Genomic DNA, 20,246 nt, shown 5'->3' with positions numbered 1-20,246 from the left:
CTAGCAACGCCCCGGCTTGCCCAATGGGACCAATTCAGATCTGCACCAGCTATTTGGCTTTCTGGAAGTCTGGGCAGCAATGATGTAACGCTGGCAGGTCCAGAACAGGGGTTAGCATATGGTGGAGGCCTGCCCTCCTGTGCCATTTAGTGCTTCATTTACCTATAACAGTGGTTGGGAGCTAGGATGCAACATCGGTGGGGCAGTGTAGGCCTCCCTTCTGGCGTTACTGCATCGGAATAGGATTGCATTATCGGTGACCTTTATACCTTACACGACTGCCAAATGGTATTTAGGTTTCCAGTAATATATCTGTGAATTTGCTTAAGAATATCTGAATACCAGACTGTCGAGGGAGAGATGGTGTGTTTAGTAGGTTTCAGAAATTGGTCACTTGTGTTTAATAAAGTGGCCCAAGTTAAACCCAAACCACAGTCTTGCGTCTTCATTGGGGGGTGCAAGTGTTAATAGAATGCCAGATGCAGAGGGTGGCAGCGAGATGCAAGTGTCTTGTGTGCTCCCTGAGGCATCTGGTGGGTCACTGTGGGATAGAGGAAGCTGGACTAGGTGGGTTGTGGGCCTGATCCGACAGGGCTCTTATGTGATATAACAAGTTGTGCATGCTTTTGTAGAGTTTATTGGCAGTGCACAGCTTTCCAACAATTCTGATTTTTAAAATCCAAATAAGAGAGTATGTGTCACCAATAAAGACAGCTGTATGTAACGTTTTATTAAAACCATTGTTGATTTGTTTGCTTTTTTGGACAAAAATAATAACTATATGGAGAAAAAAGGTGAAATGACCTATAAAGAGCTAAACAAAAATCCTAGAAACACACAGAGAAAATTTTCACACACACTTCAATACCTTTATTGGCATATTAAAAGTTTACAGAAAATAAATAACATAGTAAAATAGAACAGCTTTAAAGATGTTAACTTCAGACTTTGGCCTTAGAGACTACCGCTAGAAATTCCGAGAGAAAATTTTCTAAATATCTTCATCACATTTAGAAGAAAAAATGCGGATGTGTCAAAGGTAAAAGGTTTAATGTTTTGTTTATATTTATAGTATTTTGTAACCATTTTTTGTGTAAAGGGAATTGAAAGATGTGGACCAGCTCTTGTTATTAGCATGTTTATCACGGGGTTGTGTAGTGAAGAATTATTTTTCAGTTGAAATGACTTGCAGTGCAATCCTGTATCTACTCAGAAATAAACCTCACTGAGTCCTGTGAGAAGTAATGAGTCCTGTGAGACATACTCCAAGGTAAGTGTGTATAGGACTTTGAAGACTGACTTGTCAATGCATCCTTCTGCAGCTCTGTATCACTAGGGCACAGTGGTGGATTTGCCAAATGTTTCACCAATAACTTTCCAGAAGAAATGTGGTTTCGTGGAGGGACATCAGTACAGGTCTTGAATGGAACTGTACGTAGTAGCATCTTGTGGTGTTCCATGAAGGAGTGAAGGAAGAATCTTTTGCACAATTGTCCATCATAGCAACATGATAAATTTAACACACATAGGCTAAATATGTAGGAGCAATTGTACTTTTAAAACTGAAAATGAACCCTTCCCTACTCTGCGTGCGTTTGCTTTTTTATCACAGAATCAGCTCTGAGAGCTTTCTCACATTTCACTCTAGCAATGATTAACGACAACTTTTCCCAGAACTGTACAGTCACTCTGACATCAATTATACCGCTGTGCAAGCTGACGTAAACGCAAAGCAGCTGTATTTGGCCTCTGCTGTGCTCTATCAGAGTGCAATAACATGTTTTGCTAACGGGAGGTCACATATTGTTGGGAAATCGAAATTGCCAAGCTTTTTAGGAAATCCAGCCGTCTCTGGGGTGTGTATGCAGGGGGTTGAAATAATAGGAAGAAATGAAGTTGCAAGTACAAATCAGGGCACTAATTGATGGAAAGCAGGTGTGCCATGTTCACAGATTTGACTCTTAACACATCTAGATCTGTACAGGTGTGACTTGCTGAAGTTGTAAGGTGTGTTAGTCTCCCATTGACCAATGCAAAAAAAGTTGTCTGGCTAAACTAGAGAAAACACCAGTCTACTTGTTTTCATGAAGGCATTGGATCCATTTCTACCAGCCCACAGATGTACACAGATGTACCCAGATCACAGATGTAGATTTGATCCCTGTTGCGTATATGCAACATTGAACAGAAATGACTTAAGCGCATATCATTCTAAAATGAATTGACTTTAAGCACCAGGACTGCTTCCCACCTACTAACAAAAGACCATTTTCTTCTGCAGTCAACCACATTTCTTAGGTTTGGAAGGCTCCTGCGCTGAAACCATGCCATCGCCTTATTTCAGCTGCTATGACTGGCAGGGATTCCTCCATGCACATTTTCCGAATGCCCACCAAGATTGTAGCCATCTGACCTCGAAAGGTGGAACTCCACCCTTTTAGTACCTTTAAAATAGAGAGGTCTTGTTGGATGCTGTTCTTTCCTTGACCACTAGATAGAGCCCTCAGGCCTTCTCAACAAGTTCAAGATGTTCCAAGATTAGTAGCCGAATATCTTTCTTAGGGCATTTCCTCATAGGCACAAATGTGGCCACATTGGCTGAGTGGCCTCAAGCAACTTTTTACGGCATTGACCTGAAGAGAAAGGGAGAGGCATAGAGATTCGCAGGACAAAAAGCACTCCTCAGACCATTAAAAGAGTACTATATACACACACGGCTTGCATATTACTTTGAAATAGTATTTAAATAATGGCTGAAAGAGCAGTCAAACAAACAAACTGTACCCATTAGGCAGTACAAAACAGGCATGACATAAGGAAGAAAGATGTATGCATTCACCTCTCAGTGCCTCCACTTTCTTAGATTATGCAGAGGGTCTGGCATGTATCTTTCAAACCAGCGCATGGCAGGCATACAGCAATAACACTAATGGCCCAGTCCAAACCTGTACTTTCCAGTCATCATCCTGCCTCTTCCACTGGGGGTGATTTTGTTATGCCATCAGTGCCAGTCATAAAAGGTGCCATGCCAGTGCACTACTCAGTGGGAGCCTTCCCACTGGTGCTTGCAGATCCAGAGACACCTGCCAAACCAGGTAAGATGGCAAGGGGAGTGGGAGGAGTAGAGAAGAGGGGAAGAGGCAGGGTGAGGTGGGGAAGGATGAAACAAGGTGGGGCAAGGGGAGGGTGAAATTGGGTTGTGATACGGTAGGCGTGGATGGATTGGGTCCAGGAAGGGGGCAGTTTCAGCGGCATTGTGTGGCAGTGTCGGCCTCCAAATCCTGACCTCCTCCCTGATCTGATCCCATGGTATGGGGCTAGGTAGACCTGTGCCAGCTATTTAGCTAGCACAGGTTTAAGTAGAAAACCCCGCCCCTGCCCCCGCGCACCATGGAGATAGAAGTAAATAAGGGAACAATTGTTCTAGAGGAGATCTCCTGTACTGCCCCACCCCACCACTGCAGGATGCAGCGGTAGCCATTTCGGTGCTGATGAATTGGCTGGGGAGGGAAAAATTGGACTGGGCTCTAAATTATCTAACACATAGAAGCCGGTCAACTTGGCAATAGGGATGTATTAATGGATCTATACAGTCAAACAACGTGTAGATAATTGCAGCAGTTAATACATGAAAGATGTTGACTTCTAGGTAGTCTGTTTGTGCCTATATACAGATCCTGTTTATAAATGATTGTACCGACTGTGTTCCTTTCGGTGTGAGCACCAGGCTTGGATTAAAGGGGAAGATGACAAATGACAAATGGTGGTGAAAGAGGAAACCAAAGGTGGGCACTCCCTCCTCCCACATCTAGGTCATTCGCACATCTAAATGTATGATGAAGGGCTAGCTATCAAGCCTTCCTCTTCTGATGCTACTAACAGCCCAAACTTAATCATGTTTGCTCAGAAGTCAGCACGGCCCGAGTTCAGCAGAAATAGACCTGTTGAAATGACTTGCTAGTTTCCACACTTCTCCCAGACTGTCTGGATTTCCCCTTTCTGTCTAGCTGCAGTGACACCCTTGTGTGGTTTATGAATATGTAGGTGTGCATTTTCAACCTTCTGCACACATGTTCTCCCGCCCACTATAAACACCACATCCAGCACAGGGAGGACTTCCACTTTTGCACTGTGTGACACACCAAGGTGACCTTTTTTCCTGGCTTGGTGACAGTTTTCTGCCAGTACATGCAAACAGCAAATGAGTAATTTCCTTTGATCTTTTCTGATATGGTTAAAAAAAAAAAAGATTTTGCGTAGGTGCCTACGTGGAAAACTCCTGCAAATTTTGACTTCAAACTCTCTCATCCAAAGCCCTATGGAACTCCCCCCATGTGTACATCATCCTGCATAGACAGAAAGGTGTAGCAAAAAATATTAGGGTTGTGCTTTTAAACACCTGTACTGCTGACCCACCTCTTGTTCATCATGGCTGGAGTGAAGAAATCATAGATTAAAACATTTTCCTCTCATTATTTCTCCTCAGTTTTTGAAGAATGTGACCACAGAGGGCCATCCTTCCCGGAATGCACTGGGGAATGACATGATGTCACATCATTCCCTGCTTTCTAAACGTGCAAACTGCTTTACACGTACTATCCTGATGGAATCCTTACAGTAACCCCAAAAGGAGCGTATTAATCCCATATTGCAACTGGAGGCTGAGAGGAGATGGCCTGCCTCACTGAGTGTGTGGCAGAGGCAAGGGGAAAACGACTACACCATAATACCTCAACTGCTACTGCCTGCAGAGGTATGGCGTTTTCTGGGAGGGAGGGTCCAAGTGGCAAGCCACCACTGCAAATTTTGATATCGGTTAGTGGGTCCGTCCATCCCCTTAAAACTACCTGGATTCATTCAACTCCTTGAACCAGTGGACCTTATTTGCAGTCTTGGCACCCACAGATGCCAAGCCCCAGCTCACAGGGCCTCCTGGATACAAGCAGAAATGGCTTCCGATGGCATCTGGGAGGTGTTCTGTCGCTGGGGAAGGCCCATGGAGTGGGCTGCAGCCTTCCCCAGCCTCAGGCCTCAGATGCAACTGGAAGCCTCTTCCAGTACACATCCATGACTTCTGATCATATCTGGGAAGTGTTCTGAGGCCAGTGTTAGATTTCATCGAGTGGCTATCTGGTTTTGTCCAAACAGTAAAATATCGGTCGGTTTATTGCCACCTTGGGACAGAAAATATTTATTTATACAGGTATTTATATACCGCCTTTCTTTGTTCATCAGATTTCTCCTCAGACTTTAATCCAAGGTGGTTTACATAGGCAGGCTGTTCTAAACCCCTGTAGGGATTTTTACAATTGAATAGTTCTAGTCTTTCATAGAACTCCTTGTTCCAGCTGGATTCCTTCCTGGTCTGGCCTCTCTCTGGCCCTTCGCCTCCCGCGCTCCACTTGACGGCAACTCCTCTCTGCCACCGAGGGTCAGCTCATCAGTATATCAGCGTGTCATCAGTTCTTGGGTACTTCCGGTTGTTTCGAACTGGCAGCCTCAGATCTTCAGGCATACAAGGCGGCAGGTCTACCAACTGAGCCAGACCTGCCCAGCTATCTTGAGACATTTCAAGCTATCTTGATAGCTTGAAAATACCAGCTATCTTGAGACATTTTCTAGTTCAAACCTTTCTCCCATTTTTAACATATATGATTTGGGCTTTTCAGTTTGAGGTTCCAATTTCGTATGATAAAATTTTTGAAAATCACTTTGCCTCTGAATTTATCCATAGCTTTTCAGGTTCAGAAAGTTTTCTTACAGTACAATCCCAGAAATAAGTCTAATATAATTCAGTGGGATTTACTCCCAGAAAGGCATGCATAAGTTGCTACCTTATTAAACCAGATTTTCTTATTTGGAGGAATGCTTTAAGCTGTAGATATCGAAAACTGCAGAGTCCCGTTGTATTGTGGGTCAGGTATAATTCAATCTCCCGTCCTGCTACAGCTGCTGTAGAAAAAAATACCTGAGGTTGCAAGGACCTCTAGTATGCTGCGTGAACAGAACGTGTAGTTCAGCAATTATTTTTCAGCCACTTAAAAAAAACTCACTCTCCCACTAAAGCTAACAAAAAGATGGCAGCAGCCGAACAAGCACTGGATTTGTTTCTATGCACAATCAGGTTTATTTGCTTAGGTCTTATTTTATTTGATTTCCGATGATTCAGATAGGAGTATTGTGGTCTTTTCCAAGTGAACTTGCACGTTCTGTATATTTTGACTTTCTGGCTGAGCCAAATGCGGAAAGACTTGGCTGCTCAAGAGTATTTTCCTATCCAGCGGTTTTTGCAAACTTTCAATAGGAACTAAAGGAATGTCTCTTCTAAGCCAGGATATTTTTCTAAGCAGTGTCTTTCTGTCTTTCCTCATTGTTGTAAAACAGCAGAGGAATTTTAAAACCCTCCATTGTGCAATCTTGAAAAAAATTGTTTTCATTAATTTATTTACCATCTTTAAGTTCTCCCTGGGGTCATATGTAACATGTCGCCAATGATCTTTTGGTAGGATACTTTCTGCATATGTTGTGTGAACTGTGGGATGTTCCAGCTTTGTTCTGGATTATTAAGACAGCTTCCTGCTTAAATACAAGTCCCAATCTTGCAAAAAATGAGCTGTGATTAAGTCGCTTTGGAATGGATGTAACAAAATTATGCAGGGAATGGATAGAGTGGATACAGGGTGTTCTTTTCCCTCTCACATAGCACCAGAACCAAGAGACATCCACTAAAATTGAGTGCTGGGAGAGTGAAGACAGACAAAAGGAAACATTTCTTTACCCAGCATGTAATTAATCTGTGGAACTCCTTGCCATAGAATGTGGTGATGTCATCTGGCCTGGATGCTTTTATAAAAAGATTAAGATTTCTGGAGGAAAAGTCCATCACAGGTTACAAGCCTGGGTATATGCAACCTCCTGATTTTAGAAGCATGCCAGATGTAAGGGAGGGCACCAGGATGCAGGTCTCTTGTTATCTCGTGTGCTTCCTGAGGCATCTGGTGGGCCACTGTGAGATACAGGAAGCTGGACTAGGTGGGCCTTTGGCCTGATCCAGAGAGGCTCTTCTTATAATTAGGGATGCAATCCTTCACACAGTTACACGGAAGTCAGTCCCAGTGAACCGAGTAGAACTTACTTCTGAGCAGACATGCAAAGGCTTGCATGGTAATTGAAGTGACACTGTTGGCCTTGGGCTACAATCTTATGTATATTTGTTAGTTTGGAAATGATCCCCTATGGCACTTTCTTCTCAGTAATCATGCATAGGATAGGGCTTCATGTCACCACAAACTTTAGTTGGACTGGAGGGCTAGAAACGTTTGCCAAGCAGCATATATTTAAAGTAAAGGCAAAGGTTTCCCTTGCACAGTTGTGTCCATGGTGCTCATCTCCGTCTCCAAGCTGAAGGAGCCAGTGTTGTCCAAAGACATGTTCCATGGTCATGTGGCCAGCATGACTAAATGCCGAAGCAAACAGAATGCTGTTACCTTCCCACCAAAGTGGTATCTGTTTATCTACTTGCATTTACATGCTTTCAAACTGCTAGGTTGGCAGGAGCTGAGGCAAGTAACAGGAGCTCACCCTGTTCCACAGCAACGGGGTCTCAAACTCCTGGGCTGCGGACCTTCCAGCTGACAGTCCAGTGCCTTTAACCACTCAGCCACCACACCTCCTTAGCATTTATTTACACTTCTGTAAAGTGTTAATAATAAAATAAGGAGGGCCCTCAATTTCTGCAAGGGATCCGTTCCAGGAATCCATGAAATCCATGGTGGCAGGTCCTTAGTCAACCTCCCGGACACAACTGGAAGAGCCTTCCAGTTGTGTCTAGGAGGTGTTCTGAGGTGTGGAGAGGCCGCGTGTGACCTCTCTGCACCTCAGAACACCTCCAGATGCAACCGGAAGTTGCTACCACAAACCAAAAGTGACTTCTGGTAACATCCAGGAGGTCCTCTGAGGCCCTCCAGCCACGGGCTCAGCATCTGCAGATACTGAAATTGGTGGATGCCGAGCTTGCGGATAAAGACGGTCCACTGCAGATTGTTTTCAAATGAATGTGTTGAATTTTTTTTAAAACCACACTTCTGAAGGCCCAGTCATCTCAAAAAAGAGTCTCCATAAAAACTACTTTCTTCCTTTTATGAAATCAGTAGGAGGTAACAGGAAAATGCTGAGCCACCTCAGTATGTCTCCCTCTAGTATTTCAGGCCCTGTTAAGGCATGTGCCACTTCAGAAAATTTCTAGACTGCTCTGAATAAACCTGCAATGTTGTTTGAAAGGATGAGCAAATTGAAAAGTTAACAGGGCAGAAGGCTTTCAGGACTCTTCCAAGACACGCAGTCCTGTTGAGCTTTCCTTGACTGCTCTTCCTGCTGTCTTTTGCAAAAATATATGGTTTTGTTTTCTCCAGGAAGAGAAGTCTCAGGGGCAACCAACTCCCTTGTGAGGAGAAAGTGCTGGAAATCTATTTTCCAATAACTGGTTTTCAAATAACTGGGTGTGTGTGTGTGTGTGTGTGTGTGGCATGGTGTCTTCAGTGAGCCCCACACTGCAAAAAATTTATTGCTCTCCAAGAGTCATTTGGCTGCTGAATTAACCAAATTATTGCCTAAGCTAACAGCCTATTATAAATAGACTGAGGTCTCAATCCTATCCACACTTTCCTGGGAGTAAGTTCCACGTAGCTTAATGGGAATTACTTCAAAGTAGACATGCATAGGATTGTGCTGTGAATTGCAGGGCCAACCCAAACCCCCCTAGTGGCATGACAAATTCAAATACTGCCCCCCTTCCCAATGATGTGCCATCCTCTGCTCCCCCCACTCGCCAATGTTCTAGCTCAGCACTGTCCTGTTCTTCTCATCTCCTCTTCCTCCTTTGTCCCCCTCTTCTGGGGGTTGAGGAGGAGTAGTGGAGGCAAGTAGGTGGACAGAAATAGGAGGCCCCCCCCACCAATCTGCTGCCTGAGGCAACTGCTTCATTTGGCCTCATGGATGAGCCGGTCTTGCCGAATTGCCTTGGCCCTGGCTACCCTTCTAGAATTGACCTATGCTTTCGACAGATGGAGATTATGCTCTCCATACACTCTTTGTATGTTGTGGTCCTTGAGTTTTGGACATCAAAAAGAAGGGATATCTTCAAATGAATACATGCTTTGCATTCATGTGTTCATGTGGCATGGGGGCATATCCTATGACCCACTTCAGGTCATTCACTTAAAAAGCCTTCCAGTGAGAGTAAAGCCAATTCATGGTTCACATTAAAACAAACAAACAAAAACACACAAAAAGCACCAGTTAAAATGACAACATAGATATGCAATGCTGTTAAATGTGAATGGTGTATGTGCTTTTAGGGTCACACCATGCATAATACTAAATCATAGAATGTTAGAGTTGGAAGGGACCTTACAAGTGGTTTCAACTGATGGATCATTTTGGACTGCTCCAGGGACACCGCAAGTGGTCAGATTTTTTTGTCTCTTGAAAGGATGAATAGTTTGGAAAACTTTGTACCTGCAGGTACAAATAACTGAAACTCAGGACAACCAAAGTGCCTCTGATGATGATTCTGTATCTTAGGGCACAATCCAAACCATGAGTTCAGCCAACCCAAGTCCCTTGGGCTGGCGTGGGAGGGTCGCAAATGTGCCGTAAAGCACGTTCGCGCCTCTGTGGGAGGAAGCCAGGCCAGCACACCCAGAAGCGCCGGCCTATGGAGGCCAACGGAGACCTCTGCGCTGGCTTCATCTGAGCTGACGCAAGGGTGACAGGTAGGCATGGGGGAGGTGGAGGGGGAGGGAGGGAGGGAGGCGTTACTGGGCAGGGGGAGGGAGGGTGATGGGCGGCCCTGGGGGCAGGCTGGCGAGGAGAGGCAAGTGGGACTGGGATTTGGCAGTTATGCCGGATCCCAACCCCCGTCCCCGGGGAGAACGGAGTGGCTTCAAGCTGCTCCGCTCTCCTCGGACTTGTGCCACCTCAGGGGGTGGCGCAAGTCTGAGGAGACCCATTCGGGCCAGCAGCCCTTACCCAGGGGTAAGGGGAAAAGTTTCCCCTTGCCTCTGGCTAAGCTGCTGCTGGCCACAATCCTGTGCTGGTTACAGCGCAAGCCTCCTGGCTTGCCTATTCCAGCGCAAGTTAGGATTGCGCCCTAAATGTAGCATCCAAGTTAGAACAGATGCAAGCAATTTCCTCAAATGCCCCTTGGGCTTTCATGGATTCCAACCACCCAAGAGGACTGGGACTAGTTTGAAGCAGTCCTCTTCCCACTTGAAAATCTCTGCTGTATGAGGCTGCAAAGTTGACTTCATGATGGAAAAGAAAGATTTCTTTGCTGGCATCACCACCACAGCATAAGCCTGCAGTATTCCATGAATATGTGGAGCTTTCCTCCACTTGTTCTCCAGCCATCATTCCTGTGGCCACACCGCTTGCAGCTCCATAGTATACCAGCAAGCAGTTTTGAGCTCTGGCTATGGAAGTGGGCCCTAGGATCTACTCTTAAGGATCTACTCTTTCTTTGAGGAAAGACTCAAAGGGCGCAATCCTAACTCCTTATGTCAGTGCTTTCCAACACTGACATAAGGGCAATGCAGCTCTGAGGCAAGGAACAAACATTCCCTAACTTTGAGGAGGCCTCCATGAGTGACTCCCAACTGCAAGATGCAGCACATGTCCCATTGGCACCGCTATGGCAGTGCTGGAAAGCACTGACGTAAGGGGTTAGGATTACGTCCAATGAGTCTGAAGACCAAAGTTTCTTCAGGTGAGTGGAGGCGACCAAAATGGATTTGGACTTGAAGGCTTTGATCTAACTTAAGGAAGTAAGAAGGAATCAAATTAGAGAATATTTGTTGCTCCTGGGCAGTGATGTAGCAAGTAGCAGGGGCGGGTGCAATCTGCCCTGGATACCAGGCCAGAAGGGAGTGTAACCCTTCTGTTGCTGTGAGCCAGGCCACCGCAGAACTCAAGAGTGGACAGAAGAAGCAGCCAGTCTGAGCTCAGCCAAGTTGCTTCTTCACTCATCTCTGAGTTGTCAGCTCACAAGCTGGAAGTAATTGGCAGTGTTGTGGTGATGTCATCATGTGACCACCAATTACTTCCATGTCTGTGCATTCATGGACTCATGGGCTGATGCCATGAGTCACTGCACCAGGACAACAAGCAGGTAGCAACACCATTGATTCTGGGCAGGGATGGGCTGCAACTTGAATGACTTGAATGGCAAAACCACACTTTTTTTTACATCTTAGATGAACTCGAGTCGCTCGTGACTCAGGGGTTTTACACTAAAACTGAAAAGACTCAAATAGACTCAAGTCACAACTCTCTTTTGTGTGTGCTTGTGTCTGTCTGTACTTGTGTGTGTTTTGTGTGTGTGCTTGTTTTGTTTAGTGCTGCTTTAATTACTTGACGTTTCTCAAAAAGACTTGAACTCAAGTTAAAATGACTTGAAAAACGGCTCTGGATGAGTTGCAACCGCCACCCATTAGGACACTTGGGTGACTTGAGTCAAGGGGGATGGAGACTTGGGACTCGACTCGAGACTTGGTTCTGGCACATCCCTGCTCCTGGGTGACTCCTAACCAAGACAACTTTCCAGGGGTGAATCATCCCAGAAAGGAAAGGACAAAAACCTTCATGTCTCAGTGTGCAAAATTGTTCCTAGTTTTTGTTTTAGTAAAACAGTTGTCTATAATAAGGGTCATAACATCAGTTGCACTTTGCTACCTATTCTGTAGCAAACCAGCATTTCATGTCATGCTATGAATAAATAGTATCGAGAGCATGATAAAACATCAAGTCCATAGATGACCTTTTTCATTCCAAAATTATGTTCCGAATGGAAATACCATAACTGGCGCCCCTGATCCAAATGTCCTTACCAGCTGTGGAAAATCTGAATCCAATCTTTTATCCAATGACAGTCCACATTTTTCTGTCTTTACTGGAATTCCTCACTCCTCCAGTTTGGAGACGGCTCAGTTTTGATTTGAATCCAGACTTTGTCTCACGAACCAAACTCCATGTTCTCTAATTAGTCTCAGCAGCCTAAGACGTTTGCTGTCTCCCCAAAACCACTTATAGCTGGCCTTGGAGACTGCATGGATGCCAGAAGATGCACACAATAAAATAAACAGGTAAATAAGATTGAGTGTGGGGGGGGGCAGCTGTGGGTTTTTAAAGTGTAGCAATAATTTAGAATGCTTTATACCCAATTGCACATTCAAATAGCCCTAATGCAATGCTAACTGGGGCATTTACCCATTTGGAAGTACTTAGCTTTTCTATTTTTTGTCTGCTGACTAAGTGTATTATAAATTACAGGAAGGAATTGCCTATTTTTATGAGTTGATTTTTTACCTTCCTTCCAGCTTGGCTCTCATTCATGCTTCATGACTAATAGGGAGGTTGCTTTTTTGGGAAACGAGGGGGAAAATCCCATATAAAAACAGGTACCCAGCTTGAAATCTGTTTGTACATTTCAAAAGAAGGGCAGGAGTAGGATTTGACTATGCTTATCGTCCTCCCTTCCTCCAAGGCACTCAGAGCAGCTTAAGAATAGGTTTTCCCCAGATGATGTCCAAGCAACACACTAGTGAAGATTAGGCAGAAAGAGCCTTGTGGAGATTTAAACCCAGGTTTCCCAGAGCCTGCCTGCGACTATATCCATGACACAAATGGGGTCAAATAAATACCTGACTCAAAGACTTTTCTGCTGCAATCCTACACACACAAGGAAACTTGAACACAACAGGACTCACTGCTATCTAATCATGCATAGGATCAAATTGCACTTAAAACACACATACCCTGTACTGAAATTATCTCCAATATTCAAACTTTGCCGGTACTTGAAATATCCCCATTCCATTTTAAATGCAAAGTTCAAACTCTCTGATTCAGAAATAAGTTTCTGACTTGTTGGTATCTGTTGGCCATCTTGGTTTTTTTTTGACAGACATCAGAAATAAGAAACTTCCATTCAAGTTTATTTCATTTTATGATTAACAGAAAAAAATAAGAACATTCACCAGTTTTCAGCTGTCAAAGGCTAAATGCCAATGCATGTCTGTAGACCAACACCCAAATACTACTGCATGTCAGTTATAAAGTGTAGTCAACGTTGACCATCTGCATAAGTAGCCATTGGATGAGGGAAAGAGTGCACCAGTTCTTGTGTTCATGTACACGTACAATAGTCGTGCCTTCCCCCTCTCAGAGCCTAGGGAGTGGCATTATTCAGACCAATGACCCACCTCACCTCACTTATTGCCTGCACTTACTGGTAGTGAATAAAAACATAGATATGAATAGAGAGCCAGAATGTGAGGATTGTGTAGTGGTTTGAGAGTTGGATTAAAACCTGAAGATCCAGGTTCAAATCCCGTTTTAGTCATGAAGCTTCCTAGGTGATAGTGGACCACTCATTCTCAACCTCATCTACCTCACAGGGTTATTGGAAGGACAAAAGGAAGGAAGGCTCCTAAGCTCCTTGGAGGAAGGATGGTGCAAACATGTGAAAAATAAATAGTAGTGAGCACCGAAGAATAGATGGTTTTGAATTATGGTATTGGAGAAGACTTTTGAGTGTCCCCTGGACTGCAAGGGGATCAAATCAGTCAATTCTATAGGAAATCAACCCTGACTGTTCATTGGAAGGACAGATGCTGAAGCTGAAGCTTAAATACTTTGGTCATCTCATGAGAAGGGAGGACTCTTTAGGAAAGACCCTGTTGCTGGGAAAAATTGAAGAAGAAGGGACAACGGAGGATGAGATGATTAGATAGTGTCACCGAGGCAGTGAACATAAATTTGAACAAACTCTGGAAGTTAGTGATTGACAGAGAGGCCTGTATGATGTGGTCCATGGGGTCAGAAAGAGTCAGATGCGACTTAACGACTGAACAACAAGGAAAATAGGATATTTAACATCGAAAATCTTTGTTGAGGCAGAAGAAATCCTTTTTTTATTTTTCTAAAGAGCGCACCCCCAAGATCTTCCCAAAATGCAAAGTAGGGACAGTGACTCAGAACAAGGTGCCAGAAAGTTGGGACCAGTCCTGGTATTAAGAGCAGGTAGGGATTCATATTGCTGGCACCTACTCTCAAAGAAGATCTTGGCTTGCACATCTCTCTTTGCATATATGAATCCTCATTCTCAGCAGCCTGGTTGGCAACCTTCTGGCACCCTTCCGTTCTGCCTGCTTGCAAGCATAAACAGGCTGCAACACTCTGGAAGTCATTTCGTGTCATGGTAATTTTTCCTCCAAATTCCCTTTCAGCATTTATGTGAGTCATAGGCTTGACATGTTATGCCTGTGTTTATGGTATCCAACATGCTGACTTGTGAAAAAGAAGAGCCAAATGAAGAAAATCCATTGTTTTTTTTACTGTTCACAGCTCTCACTGGAAGTTCCCAGGCAGCCTGTTGTATGATCAACTTTCTTGCTAGGAGAGAGTATTTTTCACATTTATTTTCCACATTTTTATACCACCCTTTCTCCAAGGAACTCAGGGTAGTGTACATGGTTCCTTCCAGAGGCATGCTCCAGTTATTGGGCTGTCTCCCGAGTCAAGTCACAAGTCAGCGACCCTGCGACTGAAGGCACGAGTCATAGTGTACCCTGCAGACTCGCAGAAAATTTTGAGTCATTTTGAGTTGAGTCACAAGTCATTTTGAGAAACAAGTCCTTGAGCAAAAACAAAACAAAAACTGTAAGTCTTCCTCCTCCCCTCAAACCCCCCCAGACCCTCCCTCCTGGAACCACCTACCCTCCTCCTACCACATCTGCTTATGCTATCGGGTCTTCAGACTTCAGATACCAACTTCCAGATGGCCTACAGGCTCAAAAAAGCAGCAAGAAAACACATCACACACACAAGGGACTCTAGATGAGGAGTCTATTTGAGTCATGACTCTTTTCAGAGCCACTGGCCCTGAGTCACAAGTTGAGTCGAAGTCAGTGATGTCCCCAGTGGCGGACCTCCCCAGCCCCACGCAAAGGCCTGTGATGGCGCCCCCTGCGGACTGTCGCCAGCCCCCTATGCAGAAATTCCCCCCTCCACTTACTTGAGGCTCACCGAGCCTCGAGTGACCTGAGCCTGCTTCAGGAAAACTCCCTGGAGCTTCCCCGATGCTATAAACTGTGCTTCTGACCCCTTCGGTAGTTAGCACATTTGGGAACCTCAGAGAGGCTTCCGCGGGGTCCTACAGTCTCGCACCCAGAGCATTTGTCCCATAGAACATAATGGGCTGTCCACATCTGGATGTCCCCAACTCGAGTCAACTTGAGTTGCCAAAACCAGGGGTTTTTGCAACTTGAGTCAAGTCACTTCAAGTCAAGTGCCCATCCCTAATTCCTTCTCTCCCCTTTTGCCCTCACAACAACCCTGTGAGGTAGGTTAGACTGAGAGAGAGAGAGAGAGACGAATAATCACTAGGTCACCCAGGAAGCTTCATGGCTATGTGGAAGATTTGAATCTGGTAAGTCCAACTCCCATACTACTACACCACCCTGGCTCTCAAGATAACTGGTACTTTTTAAAACTCAGTGCTGATTTACCGAGGTACAAGTTGAATGGAAGCAAGCACATGCCCATGCATGCAGTACTAGTTAGTCCCCAGGGGCCAGAGAGCATAATCTAGCTACCCACAAAAAAATTTTCTGACAGTCAGAAGCCTCTAGAACACAATCCTAGGTGTGTCTAACTCAGAAGTAAGTTCCAATGTGTTCTTTGGGCTTACTTCCAGATAAGTGTGTTACGTAAGCTCCAGAATTAGTAGATGCTCTCTCTCTCTCTCTCTCTCTCCCCTGCCCATTTTTAAACTAAAGAAACTGTTTATTTTGGTTTATACCTAGACAGAGTGTCATCAAATTCTAGTAGCTTGGAGTAGTCATCAAACTATCAGGAACTCATTATTCACTCTCATGTACCAGAAGTTGTAGCATGAGGCCACACTATGCCTCATTAGTGATCTGTTGGGGTCTGATTTGTTTTATTGTTTTAGGTTTTAATGTTTTTAATATTGTGTTTATTTTTTTGCTGTATTGTGCGTTCCTTTTATGTTGTAAACTGCCTTGGATACCCCATTGGGTGGTAGAAAGGTAGGTTAAAATTCATTAAATAATAATTCATTAAATAATAATAATATGCTGCATAATCAGGGCGCATGTTTTTAATGTTCTGAGTGCCAACAGAGAGAGAGAGAGAGAGAGAGAGAGAGAGACAGACAGACAGACAGACAGACAGACAGACAGACAGACAGATGTGCAAGTTTTAAACACTCTTGTTGACACTATTGCTCTAGTAACCCTACCCCTCCTCTTGTAACCACGCTCTGGTCAAGACCATGGTGTGATCATGCTCTTCCTTTAAAGAACCAGATATAAAGTAATATAGGAGATCCTCTGAGCTCCACTACAGCCTGTGAATGTATGCCAGCCCTCCATTGCTGAAGCTGACATTGACATGCTTGGTTGACTCTTGGTCCCCTGGGGTCTGGTGGTAGCAATTTCAGAAAAAATGGCCAGTGGAGACTCTTCAGGGGCCTTGTGCAGCCAAAATAATTTTATGCGATCCAGTACTCTTATGTCATGTACATGTTATAGCTCTTTAATGGACGCTCAAAAACCACAGACATTGCACTGTTCATTTTGGAAAGATTTATTACGATAACATCTGGGAATGAATCTGTTCTTTTACTTCAGATTTATTCTGTGTGTAATTAATTATAGTGCTTTTCCTCAGGCCTTGTTTTTAGCTGTGTATTCCTTTATGATTTGTTTTGCTGTAAACCAGTGGTTCTCAAACCTTTTAGTACTTGGACCCACTTTTTAGAATGACAATTCTGTTGGGACCCACCAGAAGTGATGTCATTATGTCATGCCGGGAAGTGACATCATCAAGCAGGAAAATTTTTAAAACCCCCTTACAACAAAATCAAATAAATTGACAGTGCAATCCTAACTTGTGCTGGAACAGACAGGCCAGCAGGCTTGAGCTGTATCTAGCGCAAGTTTGGGGCCAACTGTGACTCAGCCAAGGCAAGGGGAAACTTTTCTCCTTACTCTGGGGAGAGCAGCAGCAGCCCCAATGGATTTACTTGGATCTGCACCACCTGAGGAGGTGGTGCAGATCCAAACAGAATGGAGCAGCCAGGAGCTGCTCTGCACTGCCTGGGAACAGGGGCTGGATTTGGCTGCTGTGGAGGCTGTGTTTGGTCTCTGTGGGCCAGCATACCTCTGTGCGCTGCCACGGTTTACTTCCACAGAAGCACAAATGTGCTTTACAGCACATTTGCAACCTTCCTGGGCAGGCGCAAGGGATTTGCGCTGGGCCAGGCACAGTTAGGGTTGTGCCCTGAGGCTGCAATCCTAACCACACTTTCCTGAGAGTAAGCCCCATTGAACAAAATAGGACTTACTTCTGAGTAGACCGGGCTAGGATTGTGCCCTGAGTAACTTAAAAGTTTACAATAAGTTTAAAAATTTATTTAAAATAAATAAGACCCCTCCTAATCATCCCAAGCAGTTTCTGATCTGTTTAAAAACATCCCAAAATCTGCAATCCTATCCCCACTTACCCAGGATTAAACCCCATTCACTTTCATTGTTAAAAGCATGAACATAGTAGCTTGTTAAAAGTACACATTCCTCACATGCAATCACATACCATGGTAGCATCAAGTTTTATTAAAAATAAAGTACACATTGAAATGAATGGGGACCCACTTGAAATGGACTTGTGACCCACCTACTGAATCCCAACTCATAGTCTGAGATGCTGGCTGTAAACCATTTGTTATATTAATGTCTTTTCCAACTATATCTTTAAAGCGGCCCAGTGAGTAGCGTGAGCAGCAGGATTCTCCCCCAAATTACATGGATGCACGTGAAATCAGATGTTATTGGCCGGGAGACGCCTGGGAATTCTTAATGGGATTGCTAAAACGAGGAGAGGAATTTTGGTTTTCAGTCCTCTGTTCTCCCTCCTTACCACATAATGGATAATAACAGAGCAGCCGAAACAGAATGATATTGCCTCTGCCTTAGCTGATTAGGATAATATGGTATTCATCATACTGGGGAATACTCAGGACACAGAATGAATTGGCATCCACTCCATTTGGGAGGCTATAGAAGGAGTTTCACATAAATAACAAGACATTCTTCCACTATAGCTGTTGGCATCCTTCAGTCTCTGAAGACTATGGTATCTGAATGGTGGTTCTGGAACAGAGTGTCCTCTCCAGTGCGCAAAGCCTGGGTAAAGTAGATATGGAGGATAGACTGTTTCCCATGCAGCAAATCCCCCCCCTCCACGTTACTGAAATGGTCCAATGGAAAGGCAGAGGCCAATACGGTTGGTTCCAGCGGCGTTGCAGGAGTTGCCAGAGCGTGACTGTGTTCAGCCATGAACTGCCTCAGGAACTCTGGCTCCGGATTTTGCCTCGAGGTTGACTCCTGAAGCCTTTTCCATAACTGGATGTAGCCACAAGGCAGTGGAGGTTTGGGATCAGAGGTTTCCTTCTCTCAGATGAGCTGCCTTCCCAGGCTGACGAGTCCCATCTACCCGGTGGCTGTTTAGTCGCCTCTTACGACATGTACAGCCAAACTGAGGGCCTGTTCTTATCCCCCAACCCCCAGGGGATTTCCACTATAAAGCTCTGCAATATATCTTATACAGCCTATTCTTGCATGCCTATGATTTGCAAGTATCACAGTGAAAGAGTTGGCAGCATCATTTCAACAAAGCCTTTTGTTGACCAACTGAGGATTAGTCAGAATCACTGCTGTTGTCCTTCTATACCCAAAGACAATGGCATCCTCATGCTCTATTGTCTTCAGATATGCTGACCCTTCCCTCCTCTTAATATCCTTGTATATGTCTATAGGATCAACACTTGTATGGGATAGGTATCAATGCAGTCCCAACAAGGAGTTTCCAACTGGAAAGGAAGCAAACATTCGAATCTTGTAACTTGACATTAAAGAACTTGTTTTGCATAGAAATATTTTCATAATTAATATAGAGAAAGAGCATAGTGAGAAGTGGCAAAGGCCAGGAGGATTGCCAAGAAAAGCAGTAAAGATAAATAAAAGGCAGCCTGCGTTTCAAAACACGGATATCCACAGGTAACTATTTGCAGATTAAATGGCTGCTGTGTCCAATAAGGTTCAAGAAATCTGGTACCCAAAGGACTGTGGGATAATCTGGGTGGCTAAAGATCAGTGGGTGGAATCTGGAGGAGGAGCGATGCAAACATATTCAGTGGGCCACCTGATCATGCGCTGATTTGAATATCCATGGATGCCGAGCTTATGGCTGCAGGGTCTCAGGGGACCTCCAGGACGCGATTGGAAGTGCTTCTCAGTCATGTCCATGAGGCCTTCTGAGGCATGGGGAGGCCTCCCTGCAGATCAGCAGGCCTCCCAGAGGTGACCTGAAGGCACTTTCAGTTTGTCAACGTCCCCCCCACCCCCGAATTTCATTATCTGTGGAATTTGGTATCTGTAGCGGATCCTGGAACAAATCTCACATGGGTACCAAGGGCTCACTTGACTATCTTCCCTAGCTTTCTCCCCATAGGCAGTGGTGGTCCTGATGCTTTTCTCACCAGGAGCCACCCCCCATCTGCTGCCCCCCCCACCAACAAGTAATTGTGGTGACATCATCGCATCACCACAATTACTTCCGTGCCACCTCCTCCTTTCCATTTTTTTTAAAAATGGAGGAGGGGAGGCAGGAAGTGGCCCAGGTTCCAAGGGAGCCTCCTGCATGGCTGCTAGCCATGGGGCGAAAGGCTCCATCAGAGCTTTCTTGTGTGGCTAGTAAAGGAGACAAACACCTCTTCAAGTGGCCACTTCCAGGAGGTGGACACCACTTAGTCACCTGGAAGTGGCCGCTAGAAGCAGTGCTCACCTCCTGGGTGCCACTTCTAGCAACACGAAGAAGCTCTGCTAAGGGGTATGAAAGGCTCAATGGGAGCCAGAGGCAGCACATCCCTCTTCCAAAATCAAAGGAGTCAAGCACCGCTTCTGGCTGGCTACCCAGCTGTTCTGAGGGCTGCCCTCTTCTCCTCCCCTTTCTTTAATGGAAAGGAGAAGAGGGTGGCCCTCAGATGCGGTTGGGAACCGCGCAGACAGTGGCTGCAGGAGTGTAGCCACTGTCCATGTGGTTCCCAACTGCACCAAAAATTCAGTGGTGGGGGGAGTGGGTCACGGTGCTGTCCCCTCAAGCCT

This window comes from Tiliqua scincoides, chromosome 6 (genome assembly GCF_035046505.1).
Source record: "Tiliqua scincoides isolate rTilSci1 chromosome 6, rTilSci1.hap2, whole genome shotgun sequence".
NCBI lineage: Eukaryota > Metazoa > Chordata > Lepidosauria > Squamata > Scincidae > Tiliqua > Tiliqua scincoides.
Note: the sequence above shows the minus strand (reverse complement) of the source record.